General features: G+C 46.1%; 1 pseudogene; it reads left to right on the top strand.

Annotated features, from left to right (window-relative positions):
- Nucleotides 1–6,018: 6,018 nt before the first annotated feature.
- Nucleotides 6,019–21,063, top strand: part of LOC123096781 (uncharacterized) — an 81,620-nt pseudogene continuing 66,575 nt past the window's right edge.

Here is a 21,063-nt window from a genome sequence, read left to right as displayed (position 1 = left end):
CCATGCTAGTATGAGATATTCCATGGTTTATTTGTAGAATGCTCACTGCACTTCACTTATATCTTTTGAGCGTGGTTTTATAGAATGCTTCATGTGCTTCACTTATATCATTTGAAGTTTGGATTGCCTGTTTCTCTTCACATAGAAAACCGTTGTTCGTAGAATGCTCTTTTGCTTTAGTTATATTTATTAGAGCATGGTCTGTTGTAGAAATAATTAAACTCTCATGCTTCACTTATATCTATTTAGAGAGTCAACAGGAATTGGTCAATTGCATGGTTAGTCATAAAATCCTACATAAGACTTACAGATCATTGAATATGATATGTTTGATTCCTTGCAATAGTTTTGCGATATAGAGATAATAATATGTGGGAGGTACTAGTAAAAGGTTGTGGTTAGTAAAAATATTGGTTTTAAGGTTTGTGATTCCCGAAGCATGCACGTATAGTCTCTCGTTATGCTTTGAAGTTGGAGCATGATTTATTATTGGTTGTCTTCCTTATGAATGGCGGTCGGGGACGAGCGATGGTATTTTCCTACCAATCTACCCCCTAGGGGCATGTGTAGTTGTACTTTACATCAAGGTCTAATAAATGTTTGCAATAAGTATATGAGTTCTTTATGACCAATGTGAGTCCATGGATTATACGCACTCTTACCTTTCCGCAATTTGCTAGCCTCTACGGTACCGTGCATTGCCCTTTCTCACCTCGAGATGTGGTGCAAACTTCGCAGGTGCATCCAAACCCAGTGATATGGTACACTCTATCACACATAAGCCTGATTATATCTTCCTCAAAACAACCACCATACCTACCTATTATGGCCTTTCCATAGCCATTCCGAGATATATTTCCATGCAACTTCCATCGCTTCCATTTTGATGACTTGATCATTCATTGTCATATTTCTTTGCATGATTGTAAGATAGCTAGCATGATATTTCCATGGCTTGTCTGTTTTTTTATATCATTGTTATGCTAGATCATTGCACATCCTAGTACACTGCCAGAGGCATTCATATAGAGTCATATTTTGTTCTAGGTATCGAGTTGTAATATCGAGTTGTAAATAAATATAAGTGTGATGATCATCAATTTTCATTATTAGAGCACTGTCCCAGTGAGGAATGGATGATGGAGACTATGATTCCCCCACAAGTCGGGATGAGACACCGGACCAAAAGAAAAAAAGAAAAAAACAAAGGAAGAAAGAAGGAAGAGAAGGGGCATGCTAATTCCACACTTGTGCTTCAAAGTATTACCATGTTTTTCATATAGAGAGTCTCCTATGTTTTCACTTTCATATACTAGTGGGAATTTTTAATTATAGAGTTAGATGCACACCCACTTAATTTTCATGTTGAGCTTTCATACACTTACAACTCTTAGTGCATTTGTTGCATGGAAATCCCTACTCCTCACATTGATATCAATTGATGGGCATCTCCATAGCTCATTGGTTAGCCGCATCGATGTGAGACTTTCTTACTTTTTTGTCTTCTCTATATTTACCCCTATCATCATACTCTATTCCACCCATGGTGCTATGTCCATGGCTTCCGCTCATGTATTGCATGAGGGCAGAAAAAGATGAAGCGCGTTAAAAAGTATGAACCAATTGCTCGGCTTGTAATCGGGGTTGTGCATGATAAATACTTTGTGTCGAGAAGACAAAGCATGACAAGACTATATAATTTTGTAGGGATAGCTTTCTTTAGCATTGATATTTTGAAAAACACGACTGTTTGTTGGGATGCCTGAGTATTGATGTCTTTATGTCAAATTATAAACTATTGCTTTGCATCATCCATGTCTTAATATTCATGCCATGATTAGATATATGATCAAGATTATGCTAGGTAGCATTCCACATAAAAAATTATCTTTTTTATCATTTACCTACTCGAGGACGAGCAGGAATTAAGCTTGGGGATGCTGATACGTCTCCATCGTATCTATAATTTTTGATTGTTTTTGTCGTGGCTCAGGAACGACACCTATGGGATCACAGGGAATTCCTACTACGGTTGGCGGGGGGGGGGGGGCTATGCAAAGAGCGGCTCCAGAAGATCAACACGAGGGAATTTTATCCTGGTTTGGGCCGCAAACGATGCGTAATACCCTAGTCCTGCTTTGGTGTATATTTGGTGTTCTTGATCTCCTTAACTAGCCGGGGTGCATGCCTAGCCCAGAATGTCCGAATCCTTCCTCAGTACGCCTCAGGCCTCCTTTTATACGTCAAAGGGGTCGCCACAGTGGCACACAGGAGGTGCAAAGTATGTACAGTGTACAAGTCTATCGCCTGGCACCGTAGGACAAACACATTTAATGCGCTGCCGACGTGCCCTCTTGCTTTATCGGGGCAGCAAAGAAACTCGCCCCATCCGTCGCCACCTCGCCTCGCTCTGACGCGCGTCCAAGCTGACAAGGCATGCAGCGCCACACTGGCTGGCTGGCTACCGAGCTGGTGCAGTGGCAGGGTCTTCACGAAGATCTGCATGCCACCATGCAGGTGCTTGGCTAGTTGGCCTAGAAGCTGCATGCTGCCACGCAGGCGCTGGCCTAGCTGGCGGGCCGGCCGCCATGTCGGAACGGGTGCGAGGAAGCAAACCCTTGGTAGGTGTGGGCCTGACTGCGGCCCTGCAGATGTCCCCGGCAAGGGTCTTGCCGGGGTCTTGTGGGCGTCCCGGCAAGGATCTTGCCGGGGGTCTTGTGGGAGTCCCCGGCAAGGGTCTTGCCGAGGGGCTTTCATCTTCTGGTTCTCATCTAGTCTTGCAGGCCTTCGGTCTTCACAAAGATCTGCATGCCACCATCCAGGAGCCTCCCGAGCCTTGGTTCCTAATGTTGTCGATGGTGTCGGAACTCTTAGGCTCAAGGGTGGCGGCCTTGCTGGTGTTGGGCAAGTTGCCCCGGCAAGGCTCTTGCCGTGGCTACGTAGGCCGCCCGGGCAAGGGTGTTGCTGGGGGAGACCCATCTTGCTCCCTTGTTCTTCATGCCTCTGGCTTGAGTGCTGCCCTGGTAGTCTTGTATCTTTGCTTCCTCTGCCCCGGCAAGCGTGGCCGCAGGTGCGGCTACAACTGCCCGTGCACAAGTAAAGGGGTACAGAAGGCCCCTACTTTTGTACACTGACAGGAGCCCCCGTGCCTGGGCCACATATAAGCGCGGAGCATTGTTGGGCCAGGGCCAGAACGGTGCGCGGGCATGCATGGCAAAGTGTTAACCGTAGTAATCCCTTCGCCAGTTGCACTTCCCCATGACCCGCATTGAGTGCGTGACGTGGGGGTCGTGCGTGGAGCGGTTGCAGCACGCTTGCGTCATATCGTGGTGAATAGTAAAGAGGCCGCCCACGTCTTCCCCATAAAAGAAGGGAAAACGCAGGGGCACTGCTCATTTACCATCGACACCCTTTCCAATCTTGGAAACCGCCGTTCCCCTCTTCTTCTACAAACGCAAGTCGAAGTTCTTGCCCCTGCTCGCCACCGCCGTGCCCCCATTGCCTTCGATCCCTCACCCCCTTTCTCGGATTTCTTCAATGACGTCATGCACACCTACGGCTTCCACCTCCTGGACCTTACGCCGAACGCCGTGGTGTGCATGGCCTTCTTTGCCCATCTCTGCGAGGGCTTTGCCGGAGTGCTCCCCAGCACGACGCTCTTCCGCCCTTACTTCTACCCTCGCATCCAGCGAGGGGCGCCATCTCTGGCTGCATCACCTGGATCTCGAGGACCCAGGGCAGGGGCACATACCCAGAGGGTGCCCATAAGGAGAGGTGGGAAGAGTGGCGGGGCCGGTGGTGCTGGATTGTGGAGGAGGATCCGCGTGAGTTCTGCCGGGTCCGTCGAAAGCCGCCAGTCCATAGCAAGGACTGGGGTGATGTCGACGCCACGACAAGAAGCTCACGGTCGTCCCCACCAGAATACATCGCCTCACCTCGGCCGGGCTCACCCTTGAGATGATCGGGGCCAATTTCATCCGCCGCCGAATTGCCCCACTGCACAACAAGGGGAGGCCGGCCTAGGACTTCAGGAATGCGGCCGACGTCATGAGACTCCGCCCTGGCTTGAAGCACAACTTCACGGTGCTGCAGCATGCCCATCTTTGCCAGAGGATCTTTCAGCTCAAGGTGGACAAGGCCGGCGGGGTCGAGAGGACTGGCAAGGCCGAGAAGGCCGGCAGGTCTCCGTTTGGGTTGCCAGCGGGAGTGGTCCCGTTGAGCAACAACTCTTGCGAAACCGCCATCATTGCCATGATGCCGGACTTCAACGCACACAACCTCAATCCAAGCTAGGCTGAGCCGGAAGCGGAGCGGGTGCAGGCCTTCTTCGACAACCTATCGGAGAGGTACGTTTGTGACGAGCCACTGCTCATCTACGACACCACTCAGGAAGAGCTGGCCCACATTGCCGCCAGGGCGGAGGAGGCGGCACTCGCCGAGGAGGCCGGCAGCATCGGCACCATGGAGGACGAGGCCGACATGGCCGCAGAAGAGAAAGAGCTCGCCGAATGGGCGGGGTCTGCCGGGGAAGCCAGCGGCGCCGGCGCCGGGGCCCCCTTCTCGAAGATGTGGCCCAGGAGTTGGCTGAAGAGGAGACTTAGGCGGATGACTCCTCGGCCCCGGCGAGGAAATGCGTCCTGCGGTGGGCTAGCTCTGGCGAGCCGGTCTGGCCTGGCAGGACCACACAACGGCAACAGGACCAGGCGCAGCCCGTGCGCCAGACGAGGGTCGTGGCAGCAAAGAAGAAGGCAGCAGCCACTGCTTCTTCCACGTCCAAGCGGCGCAGGACGCCTGCCCCTTCCCCTCCTCCTTCGGACAGCGGTCCGGAGGCCGACTTCGACCTTGGGTCCTTCAGCCCGAAGAGGAAGAGAGGCTGGCGGAGGAGGAGGAGTAAGCATCTCGGCCTTCGTCATTTCTGACTCTCAGCCTGTGCCATCTTCCCTGACTTGACCTCCTCTTTGCAGGGACACGGAGATGCTGGCCCAGAGGGCGGTGAAGAGGGCCAAGTCTTCGACGGGCGACAAGCCCCCGGCGAGCACTCCGCGCTCGCTGGTGTTGGTGGAGATCAGTCCGGACAACAGCCCTCGACACAGCCCCCGCTTCAGGCCCCAGCGTGAGTTCATTACTCACTCCTCGTTGATGAGCGTTCGGGCATGAGCCTTGGTGCTGACCTTGCCGGATCTGCAGGAGGGGAGCAGCAACAGGAGGAGCCGTTGAGGGCCGCCCCTGACATGCCGCCCCATCGACCACGCTGCCCAGAGGGGCGTCCCTGGCAAGGGTAACTACCGACGAGCCCACGCACACGGAGGAAGAGGGGGCGAGCTTGGGCGCCGGCGGCTCTGTCCTGGCAACGAACGTTGGCGGGGAGGGGACCACTTCTTCTCAACTCGGTACGGGTAAGTAGCCCGCCTCCCGTCCTTGTTCTTGTTCTTCTTCTCGCCACACGACGTTTTTTTGCTTTGCCCTGAACCTTGACCTTGGCCTTGCTTCATTTTCCCTTCTGGTTTCCAGACCCTCCCTCGACGGACCAGGAGGACGTCGACACTGTTATTGAGGAGGTCGCCAGGGATGCTGAAGCCGAGGCCACCAAGATTGCTGCCAGGGAAGCCGCCCAAGACCGCCGCTGAGGAGGGCACTAAGGGGCCTGCTGGGGAGGCCGGCAAGGCTGCTGCCGAGGAGGCCGGCAGGGCTACTGCCAAGGAGGCTGGCAAGGCCGCTGCCGAGGAGGAGGTGGCCGACGACCAACCCTCCTCCCCTATAGCCCCCGCCCCGGGCAAGTACTTGAAGGTGGGCGACGATCTATTCGTCCGCCTCCCGGGGATGGCAAGCACCAGAGCGCCAACCGAGGGGGAGGTGTTTGATGGCGAGGCGCTCGCCACCGCCGGGCTCTAGGTTGTTGACGAACCGAGCACCAGCGGCGACGGTTCCCAAGAGGAGCAGCTTCTCCGAGCCATGAGCGTCAAGTTCTAGAAGCTCCAGGCACTCCACTGTGCCCGCCAAGACAAAGTGAAATCAAGGATGGCGGTGGTGGACAAGACGGAGGCGGATTTTGAGGAGCACGTCGCTCAGACGCAGGTCTGGTTTGGTGAGGCCTGGGATGAACTGAGGGTTGCCCAGGGTGAGCTGGATGAGCGCAAGCGAGAGCTCATCCTGAAGCAGGTCGATATCGAGAAGGCCCAGCAGGTGGCAAAGGATCAGGCCGCCAAGGACGAGGCTGCCCGGCAGCAGCAGCAGCAGCAGGCTCTAATGAACAGCCAGGAGGAAGACCTCGTTGCTCGTGAGCAGGCGCTTGCTGCCACGCTCCATGGCAAGGACGAGGAAATCGGGAAGATCGTCGCGCAGCGGACCCAGGAGCTGGAGCAGAAGCACAAAGACGCACTCAATGCTCTGGCCCTGGACCACACCGGCAAGGTGAAGAAGCTGGAGCGGGAGCGGGAGGAGCTGAAGAAGAAGGTCTCGGAGCTGACAGAGGAGAGGGACATGGCCAACCGCACTCTGGCGGATGCGCAGGTCGCCATCTCTGACAAGGCCAGGCTGCTCTCCGAGGCCAACGACTCCATCAATGATCTGAAGCTGAAACTGGACGGCTTGGAGGGGAAGCTTTCGGAGGCCAGGGCTCATGAGGAGACCCTGAACAAGGCCCTGGAGGACGAGAAGCAGCTGCGGAGCGATGACGCCGCCGCCCACAAGGATTACGTGAAGAGCGTAAACCTCTGGATCAGCCGCCTCGTCGACGTTGCAGAGAGGCTCACCACGCAGCTGGCCGCCATGGGCATGCCGAGCTTCAGGTACTCCCCGGAGGTGAACATAAGCCCCAACGCCAGGCTGACCTTGTTCTTCGAGGGTGTCCTCGAAGCTCTGGAGCAGCTCCGCTCCAATCGAGCAGCTTATCTAGCCAACTAGTCCCGGAGGCTCTGCCGGGGCGCCCTAACCAAGGTGCTCACCAAGGTGGCGTTCTGGAACCCCAGTGTTGACTTTGCCAACGCGTTGGAGAGCCTGCCGGAGGATGTGGACCTCGCGGTGCTCGAGGAATGTATCGAGCCCATCATCAGCTGCGTCGACGGAGTCAAGAGGATGGAGGGCCAGCGCCGGGAATAGGCACCCCGTTTCTCATTGCCGCTGTGAGTTCATGACCAAGACAATTTTTTCTTAAGTTAGAACCGCAACAACTATTGATGTAATATAACTCTGCGGTACTTTGAAATGAAGCATGCTATCTTCTTGTTCGATCTTTCCTTGTATGTATACACCCCATGCCTAGTTGGATAGGTTTGCTGGCACGTAAACCCATGTTATGGCGCTTTGAGGAACAGATCCTTAGCAGCCTGCCGGGGGGCGCTTGCTGCCGGGCAAGCCACCTTGCCGTTCTCAGTGCGGCCGCTTGAACTGTTGAGCGGACTCGAAACAGAACAAAGGCGTTGCCAATAGCGGAAGGCTTCCATTGCGTACAGGTTTTCCATGCAAGGGGCCAGATTTTTTGAGGAGGGTAACCTTTTAAAAAGAAGAAATTGCTCAAGGTTTTGCGTGATTTAGCTTTTCCGTCGTCACGTGGAGGGTTGTTGCGGCTGCGGACAACACCGCCTCACCTAGCTGATGGCACCAGAGCATGGCTGATCGATGTCGCCTTCTTCTCTCGAGCCATCGCGATGAAGAAATCGATGAGCTAACTTCTAAACCAGATTTTTCATAGCTTGTGCCCCCTACCTGGCGCTTCAAAGATGTCGGGGCTCAAGAACGACAACTATGGGATCACATGGAATCCCTACTACGGTTGGCGGGGCGCGGGGCTGTGCAAAGAGCGGGTCTAGAAGATCAACACGAGGGGATTTTATCCAGGTTCGGGCCGCAAACGATGCGTAATACCCTAGTCCTGCTTTGGTGTATATTTGGTGTTCTTGAGCTCCTAAACTAGCTGCGGTGCATGCCTAGCCCAAAAAGTCCGAATACTTCCTCGGTATGCCTCGGGCCTCCTTTTATACGTCAAAGGGGTCGCCACAACGGCACACAAGAGGTGGAAAGTATGTACAGTGTACAAGTCTATCGCCTGGCACCATAGGACAAACGCATTTAATGCGCTGCCAACGTGCCCTCTTGCTTTATCGGGGACGGCAAAGAAGCTCGTCCCGTCCGTCGCCGCCTCGCCTCACTCCGACGCGCGTCCAAGCTGACGAGGCATGCAGCGCCACGCTGGCTGGCTGGTGAGCTGGTGCGGTGGCAGGGTCTTCACGAAGATCTGCATGCCACCACACAGGTGCTTGGCTAGTTGGCCTAGAAGCTACATGCTGCCACGCAGGTGCTCGCCTAGCTGGCGGGCCGGTCGCCACGTCGGAACGGGTGCGAGGCAGCGAAGCCTCGGTAGGTGTGGGCCTGACTGCGGCCCTGCAGATGTCCGCGACAAGGGTCTTGCCGGGGTCTTGTGGGCGTCCCCGGCAAGGATCTTGCCGGGGGTCTCATGGGCGTCCCCAACAAGGGTCTTGCCGGGGGGCTTTTGTCTTCTGGTTCTCATCTAGTCTTGCAGGCCTTCGGTCTTCACAAAGATCCGCATGCCACCATGCAGGCGCCTCCCGAGCCTTGGTTCCTAGTGTTGTCGATGGTGTCGGAACTCTTAGGCTCAAGGGTGGTGGCCTTGCTGATGTTGGGCAAGTTGCCCCGGCAAGGCTCTTGCCGGGGCTACGCAGGCCACCCCGGCAAGGGTGTTGCCGGGGGAGACCCATCTTGCTCCCTTGTTCTTCATGCCTCTGGCTTGAGTGCCGCCCTGGTAGTCTTGTATCTTTGCTTCCTCTGCCCCGCCATGCGTGGCCGCAGGCGTGGCTACAACTGCCCTTGCACAAGTAAAGGGATACAGAAGGCCCCTACTTTTGTACACCGACAGTTTCATGCCAATATTATACAATTTTCACATACTTTTGGCAACATTTTATAAGATTTATTGGACTAACCTATTGATCCAGTGCCCAGTGTGAGTTCCTGTTTGTTGCATGTTTTTTGTTTCGCCGAATATCCATATCAAACAAAGTCCAAACACGATTAAAATTTATGGAGAATTATTTTGGAATATTTTTGATATTGGGAGGTGGAATCAACGCAAACGGGGGCCCACAGCCACCACAAGACACCTGGGCCCGCCAGGCAGCCCAGGCGCGTGGTGATGGGTTGTGCCCTCCTCGTAAGTTGGTTAGAGCTCTACTTCGGGCCCAATGAAGCCTATATCCAGAAAAAATCATGTTAAAATCTCAGCGCAATCGGGTTACGGATCTCTGGGAATTCAAGCAACGGTGAAGCGCCAGAAAACCGGAACGCCAAACAGAAGAGAACAGAGGGATAGATCCAATCTCAAAGGGGCTCCCGCCCCTCCGACGCCATGGAGGCCATGCACCACAGGGGGAACTCTCCTCCCATCTAGGGGGAGGCCAAGGAAGAAGAAGGAGGGGGCTCTCTCCCCCTCTCTCCTGGTGGCACCGGAGCGCCACCGGTGCAAGGATCGTGACAACGATCTACATCAACAATCTTGCTACCGTCGACACCAACTTTCTCCCCGCTATGCAACGGTGTAACACCTCTTGTCCCCGTTGTAATCTCTACTTAAACATGGTGCTCAACGCTATATATTATTTCCCAATGATCTATGGCTATCGTATGATGGTTGAGTAGATGTGTTTTATCCTACGGTGATCATGATTGGTTTGATTTGTATATTTTATTTTGGTGCTGTCCTACGGTGTACTCTGTGATGCGCAAACGAAGGGATCCCCATTGTAGGGTGTTGCAATGTGTTAATGGTTCGCTTATGGTGGGTGGCGTGAGTGACAGAAGCACAGATCCGAGTTTGGGGGTAATTGCGTATGGGATAAAGTGGACTTGATACTTAATGCTATGGTTGGGTTTCACGACCTTAATGACCTTTAGTAGTTGCGGATGCTTGCTATAGTTCCAATCATAAGTGCATATGATCCAAGTAGAGAAAGTATGTTAGCTCATGCCTCTCCCTCATATAAAACTGCAACAATGATCACCGGTTTAGTTATCGATCACCTAGGGACAAATGACTTTCTTGTTGACAAAAGCTATCTACTTTTATTGTCTTGCATTTTACTTGTAGTTTTATTCTTGCAAAGTACTTCTAGTTTTATTCTTGCAAACTTATCCTTTCACGTACCAAATAGTTTTATACTTGGTCTAGGTAAAGCAAACGTAAAGTGTGCGTAGAGTTGTATCAGTGGTCGATAGAACTTAAGGGAATATTTGTTCTACCTTTAACTCCTTGCTGGGTTCGACACTCTTATTTATCGAAAAAAGCTACAAACGATCCCCTATACTTGTGGGTTATCAATTGGCAGTTGGTTCCTCTTCCCTCCTCATAGATGTGGGTTTGAAAACCACATGAGCTGTTTGTTTCCTCCCCCTTCTCTTCTCGGCCACTTTGGCCATAGACTTGCCTTGGCTGGCCTTGAACTACTAGCTGTGCCATATTCCTTGGCTAGCACAGTTTTCTTCTCCTTGGAAGTAACTTCCTCAACAAGGAAATCCTCATCATCATCATCATTATTTCTCTTCTTCCTTGCGCTTGTGGCAGTAGGAGGCAAATTAGGAGACCTCCTCTCTCCCTCATGATTACTCTCTTCTGCACTTGTTCCTACATCCAAGTCAACACTTGGGTTCTGACCGTTACTTGCCTCTAACATGCTGACAACTGGCCTTGTGAATTAGAATAAGTAGAGTGGAGTGGACGAGCATCACATAACACAACTATTTTTGAAAATATTCGAATTCAAACTTCAGTTTTAAGTTTTGATAGAGAGCATTTTGGAGTTACCTATTTGAAATTCTTGGCAGCATCGAGGCAACAACTCAAACTAGGGTTTGCATTTTGGTTAGAGCGAAGCTGCTCCTAGTTCCATCGAAGTGCACATGATGCTACAAAAAAAACTCGCTGACACCACACCGCTTGGTTTCACCGAATTGTACTATGTGCAATGGCCGAAGCCAAATCGGTGATGCCGGGTTGTTTTGATTCGGTCAATCCGAGATGAAATCTGAGAAACCCTAAACTTAAAATTGTAATTCGAGCTAATTCTAGGAATTTTCTAGTAGATAACGAAGTGCAAGTAGTAGCAAGATCTAGGCGAAACCATCCGTGCATTGAATCAGATTTCGGAGCACAGAGGGTATCGAATCTTACCCTAACTCGGTGAAGATTCTCTATGGTGGCAACAGCGGAGGAATCCGGTGGCGAGGGCACGCTGGAGTCAATGAGGATGATCCAAGGACCTCGGTGACGACAGCAAAGGGGTGCGGGGTGCACGACGATTGAAGAATTTTTCAACCACTGGTAGAACGAGGTGCTATACAAACGATTTTAACCCCTTTCCGCGATGCAATCTTAAACCGTCACCTTGTGAGTGTGGGCGTTAGGGGGGTCCTTCCCACACGACCTAGAAATCGTCGGGGATGGGGAGTAGGAATGCATACGTTTTCTAGAACAACATATGCGATGCCCGCACCTATCCCAAACGCGATTCTTCACACAACTGTTTGGGATATATCTAATATCCCAACACTCCATCATTGCTACTCGTATGTGCTGGCATTAGGATCGCAGTCGGTATTCTGTGGTGCTATGTTTATGATGCGCGGCCCATCTCAAATAATTTACGATTGTAGAACGTGTATGATAAGAAGACAATCACACACATCACTTTTCCCTAACCGTATGCGACAACTAATTAAGAAGATTAGCTAATCATCGTACGTGTGTCGGATAGGATTACGAAATGTCAGACCGTCGTAACAGTGTCATACATGATAACTATCGCACACGCTATTCTGTGGTGCAACATTTATGATGCGTACCACATCAGAAATAGTTCATGATTGTAAATCATCTACGATAAGGCAAATATCACAAACAATTAAGTTGCTCACACCGTTTGTGATATTGTCTGACATCACACACGCTTTGCAAATGGAAACAGTGTGCATGCTCGCACATGTTTCCTCTCTATGAACCGTGTCGGATTATGGTGTATATCACACATGTTTGTGTTTTACCGACCATGTGGGCCATAACGACCTGCAGAGCGTAATTTCACCCTAATTTAATTGCTGCTATTTGAAATTGTACTGAATTTGAATTTGAAAGTATGCTATAGCTTTATTCATATCCATCAGGTTCAAACAACCAATGCATTATTTGATTCAAAGGTACATATGTTCAAGAATTACATAAGCACCAAATAAAGAATTATGAACCACAGTTGTATACTTGTACTATTAAAGACGGTAAAGAAAGAGGCGAAATATATTCTGGTTGCTGGACAAGGTGAAGCGAAATGCCCATATTGTGCCCTCCTCCATGCAGAAGCCATGCATGACTCTAGTCCAACCCCTTGTGATGGCCGACTGCCCATCCTTCACTGTCTTCATGAACACATCTAGGTAGTCATCGTGTTCTGGTAGAAATACTTTAGCCTTTGCATGCCCACCAATCATGTAGTTTGAGAGGTAATCCTGAGTAAAATGCTTTGGGAACAACTACAAAGGAAAAAGATTCAGACATTGTCATCTAACACAACTCATTATGGGCAATAAAAAGAAGGCTGCAGAGTTCTTATTTACCATCCTGCAGTTCGCTGTTGTCTTGGATAAAGTGTAAACAAATAGTTTAATTGGCATCTTTTGACCCATTTTACTAACAATCTTTATCAGGTTCCTCCCTTGATGCTGGTTCATCAATATCTCATTGCCCCATACGCAGAAAGGGTCGAAGTGCGGATCTTTACCAATGACATATGTACCTAAAAGCACCAAGTTAATATTAGAAGCTAAACAAAAATTGCATAATGATGTAGTAGAACACTCCCTCTGTCCCACTATATAATATCTTATAACATCCAATATACTCACATATTGGATGAATTAAAATCTTATATTATGGGCCGGAGGGAGTTTATTGCATTTTTAAAATTATCGGCTGATTAACTGTTGTTGTTAGGTGTATATCTAGACATCATCAGAACATTAAGGTAACACTCTTCCTTGTTGCTTTGTAGCCTAGGATTGCATATTTAGACATTTAGTGCAGTGCATGTTGCTATGTAGCCTCAGATATATTAGATATGGCCCTAGTTAACCTACCGATAAATGGGTTACAGATATATCTAGTTAAAATTCCCATTCGCCGATTAGTCCCTTATCAGCCCCCGGCCTATATGGTACTAGCTACCGATATCCTAAACAGTGGGTATATATAAGCCATGGGATGAAACTAACCTCGATGGAAAACACCAGTCGTTCCCAAAATTTTCCTGTGTAAGTACATCGAGAGGCATGTTAAGCACAATAGGCCAAACATCAACCAAATATATCCTTGGTAGACAAAATAATCTCTAAACAATAGGTTTGGTGTGCAGGTTTAAGCACACTAGTTTAGCAAAACAAGAAGTGGAAAGGTGCGTTAACTGCAATAGGCCTAGCATTTAACAACAAGCAAATATAGTCATTCAAATTGGTATTGTGCCGGTCTATGTACACTGGTTATTGTTAAATAAAAAAGGAAAGGCGTGTTAACCACAACATGCTTAACATCAACCAACTGTAGTCATTCATAGTGGTATTGTTGAAACTAGTATTGATGAAATTGAACTGCACAGTTCATACTTTTACATATAGAACATCACGTTGCGAATAACTGGAATAAACAAGGCATCCTACGAACAACCAAAGATAGCATTTGAAACTGGGCATATGCTAACCACAAACAACCGAACAAACAAAAAACTTTGAAAGAGGCATATGCTAGCTATAACAGGCTTAACAACAAGCAAATATATGCATTCCGATCGGTATGTTTAAAACTGGTATTGATGAAAATGTACTGCACAGAAAATAGTTGCACATATAGAGCATCACATTGTGAACAACTGAAATAAACAAGGCATACTGCAAACAACCAAATATAGCAATTAAAACTGGACATATTCTCACTACACTACAAAAGGGACTCGACAAAACAAATCATGGGTTCCCCCCTGTGAAGAGGCACGGCAAAACAAACATGGGTTTCCTCACTTGTCACAGATGGGCTCATTCTCGTGGGAAGAGCACGGACCCTGGGTGTGCTCCATGTTGTCGCAGATGGGATCCTTCCCCTTGGAAGAGCACGACTGTAGGGTGCCCTCCTTGATGTCGTAGATGGGCTATTTCCCCTTGGAAGACTTGGAGAGGGTTGATGTCTACTACGCAACTTTATTCTTGTAGACACGTGTTGGGCCTCCAAGCGCAGAGTTTTGTAGGATGGTGGCAATTTTCCCTCAAGTGGATGACCTAAGATTTATCAATCCATGAGAGGTGTAGAATGAAGATGGCCTCTCTCAAACGACCCTGAAATCTTTTGTATCCCCAACACACCCAATACAATGGCAAATTGTATAGGTGCACTAGTTCGGCGAAGAGATGGTGATAAAAGTGTAATATGGATGGTAGAAATATATTTTTATAATCTGAATAAATAAAAACAACAACATAGAAAATGGTAAACAGGCACAAAAACAATATTGCAATGCTTGAAAATGAGGCCTAGGGTCCATACTTTCGCTAGTGCAATCTCTCAACAGTGCTAATATAATTGGATCATATAACCATCCCTCAAAGTGCGACGAAGAATCACTCCAAATTTCCTATCTAGCGGAGAACATAAGAATAAATTGTTTGTAGGGTACGAAACCACCTCAAAGCTATTCCTTCCGTTCGATCTATTCAAGAGTCCATACTAAAATAACACAAAGCTACACTTTTTGTTTGATCTATCCTAGAGTTCATACTAAAATAACACCAAAGCAAATTCATATTCATAATACTCAATACAACACAAAGAACTTCAAAGAGTGCCCCAAGATTTCTACCGGTGAAACAAAGACAAGAACGTGCATCAACCCCTATGCATAGATTACCCCAATGTCACCTCGGGAATCCGCGAGTTGAGTGCCAAAACATATATAAAGTGAATCAATACGATACCCCATTGTCACCACGAGTATTCAATTGCAAGACATATACCAAGTGTTCTCAAATCCATAGTAGTATTCAATCCGATAACAACGAACTCTCAAAGGGAAAACTCAACTCATCACAACAAGATAGAGAGAGGAAAACACCATATGATTCGACTATATTAACATAGCCCACGATACATCAAGATCATGACATCTCTAGAACATGAGAGAGAGAGAGAGATTAAACACATAGCTACTGGTACAAACCCTCATCCCCAAGGGTGGAGTACTCCATTCTCATCATGGTAGCCACTGGGATGATGAAGATGGCCACCGGAGATGATTCCCCCCTCCGGCAGTGCGCCAGATAGGGTCTAGATTGGTTTTCGGTGGCTACAGAGCCTTGCAGCGGCGGAACTTCTGATCTAGGTTAAGCCCGAAGGGTTTTGGGATACTTGTGAATTTATAGGGTAAAGAGGGGGTGCGGGAGGCCACCGAGGTGGGCACAACCCACCTGGGCGCGCCTGGGCCCCCAGGCGCGCCCTGGTGAGTTGTGCCCCCCTCGGGGCACCCCCAGGTGCTGCTCTAGCCCATCTTGCGTGTTCTAGTCCATAAAAAATCTCCAGTAAGTTTCGCGGTGTTTGGACTCCGTTTGATATTGATTTCTTGCGATGTAAAAAAAAGCAAAAAAATAGCAACGGGCACTAGGCACTGGTTCAATAGGTTAGTCCCAAAAAATGATATAAATTTGCTATAAAATGATTGTAAAACATCCAAGAATGATAAAATAACAGCATGAATACTTCATCAATTATAGATAAGTTGGAGACGTATCAGCATCCCCAAGCTTAATTCCTACTCGTCCGCGAGTAGGTAAATGATAAAAGAAATAATTTATGAAGTGTGAATGCTAGCGAAGTGCAGAGGTTTGATCAATGACAATTTCAATCACTCTTCCTAGAATCATAACATCAATTCTTTCTTATAAAACTTCTCATGTTATAGTAGCAACTAATTCATATGTTAAGGTTCAAACAATGAACTCTCTTGAAACTCAACAACCTATGTTCTTAGTCACCAAGCAATTACAATTCAACTTATTCAAGAGAGTTTAAGTAAGTGCTCCACATACTCAACTATCGTATAGTCTTCTATGATTGCTAACACTCGCCGCATACGCATGAGCAAAATCTTTCAACCGACACATAGAAAGATAGGGGCTTATTGTTTTGCCTCCCAACGTATTCACCTCAAGGGTGATGTCAACAATAATAACTCATGCCACCCATATTCAACTGGACAATGTGCCTAGATCTTTCCTCACCACATGATGCTTTCCAAAAGAGAAAAATAAAAAGGAATAGAGAGAATAACTTTGACTCTTTGCATAAAATAAATACTGAAAAGTAAAAGATAGGCCCTTCGCAGAGGGAAGCAGGTTGCCATGCGCTTATTTGTTTGTATGCTCAACCCCTTAGTGCAAAAGAACGTCACGTTATATTGCCCCTTATGATAGCAACCTTTATTATGCAGTCTGTCGCTTTTATTCTTTGCCATCACAAGTTCGTACAATGCTCAATTTTCTCTTACACTAAATGATCTAACACTTTTAGAAGCAATTTTTATTGCCTTATTGCACCGATGACAACTTACTTGAAGGATCTTGCTCAATCCTTAGGTAGGTATGGTGGACTCTTGAAAATAAGATTTGGGTTTAAGGGTTTTTGGATGCACAAGTAGTATCTCTACTTGGTGCGGAATTTTTGGCTAGCAAAGATGGGGGGCAAGCACCACATGTTGAAGGATCTATGACAATATAACTTCTCTGTGAATATGAACAAACATAAATCATTATGTTGTCTTCCTTGTCCAACGTCAACAATTTTGGCATATAATATTTTGATGGGGCTCACAATCACAAAAGATTTCTAGGAAAGTGTATTTGCATGTGAAAGTTCTCTTCCTTATACTAATTATTCGTGAATTGCTTGTATGACCAATCTTGTGATTGTCAGGCCTCAAAAGATTTCACTTTCTGAACCCAATGTGAAGCTACCACTAGGCATGATATAATTTCAACTTTCTGACATTCAATTTATTCAACAATTTACTCATAGGATATAAGTGAAGCACAAGAGCAATTCCAAAGAAAAGAGCTTCGTTGACGGGATGTGAGTGCCGCTTACTTAGCCTCCTTGGCAACTATTTAAGGAATCTATTTTATTTAAAAAACTTTAGGATCTAAGTATTTTATTAAAGCAGAAAGTAAAACAAAATAAAATGACATTCTAAGAATAGCACAAATCATGTGAAGAAGCAAAAACTTAGGCTTAACCGATAATTGTTGAAGAAGAAAGGTGGGATGCCTACCGGGGCATCCCCAAGCTTAGATGCTTGAGACTTATTGAAATATTATCTTGGGGTACCTTGGGCATCCCCAAGCTTGAGCTCTTGTATCTCCTTAATTCCTCTCATATCACGGTTTTCCTAAATCTCAAAAGCTTCATCCACACAAAATTCAAAAAGAACTCGTGAGATAAGTTAGTATAAACCAATGCAAAAGCTTTATCATTCTCTAGTGTAGCAAATCACTAAAATTATTATTCAACATTGCATACTAAATGCCTCTGCATATTTAATACTCCTATCCTCAAATAGATTCATTAAACAAGCAAGCAAATGCAAACAATGCAAACATAACAGCAATCTGCCAAAACAGTACAGTCTGTAAAGAATGCAAGAATATTAATACTTATTCAACTCCAAACATTATGAAATTCTACCACACTGTAGAAAATTTATTAGAGCTTATTATGCAAAAAGTTTCAACATTTTATCACATTTTGACTTTCCTCGGGAATTTTTGCAACATCAATAAACTTTTTGTTTTCAAACAGCAACATGTATACTTGCAAGATAAGCATGGCAAAGGCTATCAATGCCACTTTTATTGAAATAAAAGATGCAAAACATTATTCTAAATAATCAGCAAGTAAATTCTTAACAAAATAAATTGACGCTCCAAGCAAAACACATATCATGTGACGAATGAAAACATAGCTCCAAGTGAGGTTACCGATAATGTTGGAGACGAAAGAGGGGATGCCTTCCGGGGCATCCCCAAGCTTAGTTGCTTGGATATTCCTTGAATATTATCTTGGGGTGCCTTGGGAATCCCCAAGCTCGGGGTATTATCAATCCTTATTCTCCTCATATCGATATCTCACCCAAAACTTGAAAACTTCAATCACACAAAACTTAACGGAACTTCGTGAGATAGGTTAGTATGATAAAGAGCAAACCATTTCACTTTTGGTACTGTCAAAGATAAGATTCATAATTGTTCTCACACAATTCCTACTCTAGCGTATCATTTCCACAATTTATATTGAGCAATATAAGCCATAGAAACTAGAAAGCAAGCAAACTATGCATTGAAAATAGAATCTATCAAAAACAGAACAGTCTGTAATGATCTGGATAACTACCATACTTCTGCTACACCAAAAATTATGAAAAAAATAGGAACACGTGGGAAATTTGTATATTAAACTTGTGCAAAACGAATCAACTCAAAAGCAGTTTTGTGTTAAAAATGAGACCTGTATTCGTGAGTGCAAAAGTTTCTGTTTTTCAGCAGGGTCAAATCAACTATCACCCAACATGATCCCGAAGGCTTTACTTGGCACTTTATTGAAACAAAAGCAATAAAACATGATTACTACAGTATCTTAATCATGTTAACACATAAAAACAGTAGTTAAAAGTGTTGGGTTGTCTCCCAACAAGCGCTTTTCTTTAATGCCTTTTAAGCTAGGCATGATGATTTCAATAATGCTCGCATAACAAGAGCATCATGAATCACATGGCAAGCACATTTAAGTCTAACCCACTTCCAATGCATAGGGATTTTGTGAGCAAATAACTTACGGGAACAAGAATCAACTAGCATAGGAAGGGAAAACAAGCATAACTTCAAAACTTTCAACACATAGGAGGAAACTTGATATTATTGCAATATGTAAAAGCATATGTTCCTCTCTCATAGTAATTTTCAGTAGCATCATGAATGAATCCTACAATATAGCGATCACATAAAGCATTCTTTTCATGATACATAAGCATACAAATTTTCCTACTCTCCACATAAGCAAATTTATTCTCATGAAAAGTAGTGGGAGCAAACTCTACAAAATAACTATCATGAGACTGAAAATTAAAATCATGATGACAAGTTTCATGGTTATCATAATTCTTTGTAGCATACTTGTCATCACCATAATCATCATAGATAGGAACTTTGTGTTCATACTCAATTGCAACCTCCTCCAAAATAGTGGATTCGTCATTAAATAAAGTCATGTCCTCTCCAAATCCACTTTCATCAATATAATCATGATAAATAGGAGGCATGCAATCATCATAATAAATTTTCTCATAAAAACTTGGGGGACTAAAAATATCATATTCATCAAATATAGCATCCCCAAGCTTGTACCTTTGCATATCATTAGCATCATGGATGTTCAAAGAATTTATACTAACAACATTGGAATCATGCTCATCATTCAAATATTTTGTGCCAGTCATTTTATTGACTTCTTCTTCTAACAATTGAGCACAATTTTCCGATCCATCATTTTCAAGAAAGATATTGTAAAGATGATCAATAATATGATGCAACCTCAATTCCATTTTTTGTAGTTTTCTTTTTATAAACCAAACCAGTGATAAAACAAGAAACTAAAAGATCCAATTGCAAGATCTAAAGATATACCTTCATGCACTCACCTCCCCGGCAACGGCGCTAGAAAAGAGCTTGATGTCTACTATGCGACTTTATTCTTGTAGACACGTGTTAGGCCTCCAAGCGCAGAGTTTTGTAGGAGAGTAGCAATTTTCCCTCAAGTGGATGACCTAAGGTTTATCAATCCGTGAGAGGTGTAGGATGAATATGGTCTCTCTCAAACGAACCTGCAACCAAATACAAGAAATCTCTTGTGTCCCCAACACACCCAATGCAATGGCAAATTGTATAGGTGGACTAGTTCGGTGAAGAGATGGTGATAAAAGTGTAATATGGATGGTAGAAATATATTTTTATAATCTGAATAAATAAAAACAGCAAGGTAGCAAATAGTAAACGGGCACAAAAACGGTATTGCAATGCTTGAAAATGAGGCCTAGGGTCCGTACTTTCGCTAGTGCAATCTCTCTACAGTGCTAATATAATTGGATCATATAACCATCCCTCAAAGTGCGACGAAGTATCACTCCAAAGTTCCTATCTAGCGGAGAACATAAGAATAAATTGATTATAGGGTACGAAACCACCTCAAAGCTATTCTTTCCATTCGATCTATTCAAGAGTCTGTACTAAAATAACACAAAGCTATTCTTTCCGTTCAATCTATCCTAGAGTTCATACTAAAATAACACCAAAGCAAATTCATATACATAATACTCAATCCAACACAAAGAACTTCAAAGAGTGCCCCAAGATTTCTACCAGAGAAACAAAGACAAGAACGTGCATCAACCGCTATTCATAGATTACCCCAATGTCACCTCGGGAATCCGCGAGTTGAGTGCCAAAACATATATCAAGTGAATCAATACGATACCCCATGGTCAGCACGAGTATTCAATTGCAAGACATATATCAAGTGTTCTCAAATCCATAGAAGTATTCAATCCGATAACAACAAAATCTCAAAGGGAAAACTCAATTCATCACAACAAGATAGAGAGGGGGAAACACCATATGATCCGACTATATTAACATAGCCCGCGATACATCAAGATCATGACATCTCAAGAACACGAGAGAGAGAGATTAAACAAATAGCTACTGGTACAAACCCTCAGCCCCGAGGGTGGACTACCCCCTTCTCATCGTGGTGGCCGCTGGGATGATGAAGATGGCCACCGGAGATGATTCCCTCCTCCGGCAGGGTGCCGAAAAGGGTCTAGATTGGTTTTCGGTGGCTAAACAACCTTGCGGGGGTGGAACATCTGATCTAGGTTAACCCCGAAGGGTTTTGGAATATTTGTGAATTTATAGGGTAAAGAG

This window comes from Triticum aestivum, chromosome 4D (assembly GCF_018294505.1).
Source record: "Triticum aestivum cultivar Chinese Spring chromosome 4D, IWGSC CS RefSeq v2.1, whole genome shotgun sequence".
Taxonomy (NCBI): Eukaryota; Viridiplantae; Streptophyta; class Magnoliopsida; order Poales; family Poaceae; genus Triticum; species Triticum aestivum.
Note: the sequence above shows the minus strand (reverse complement) of the source record. Positions and strands in the feature narration are given on the sequence as shown.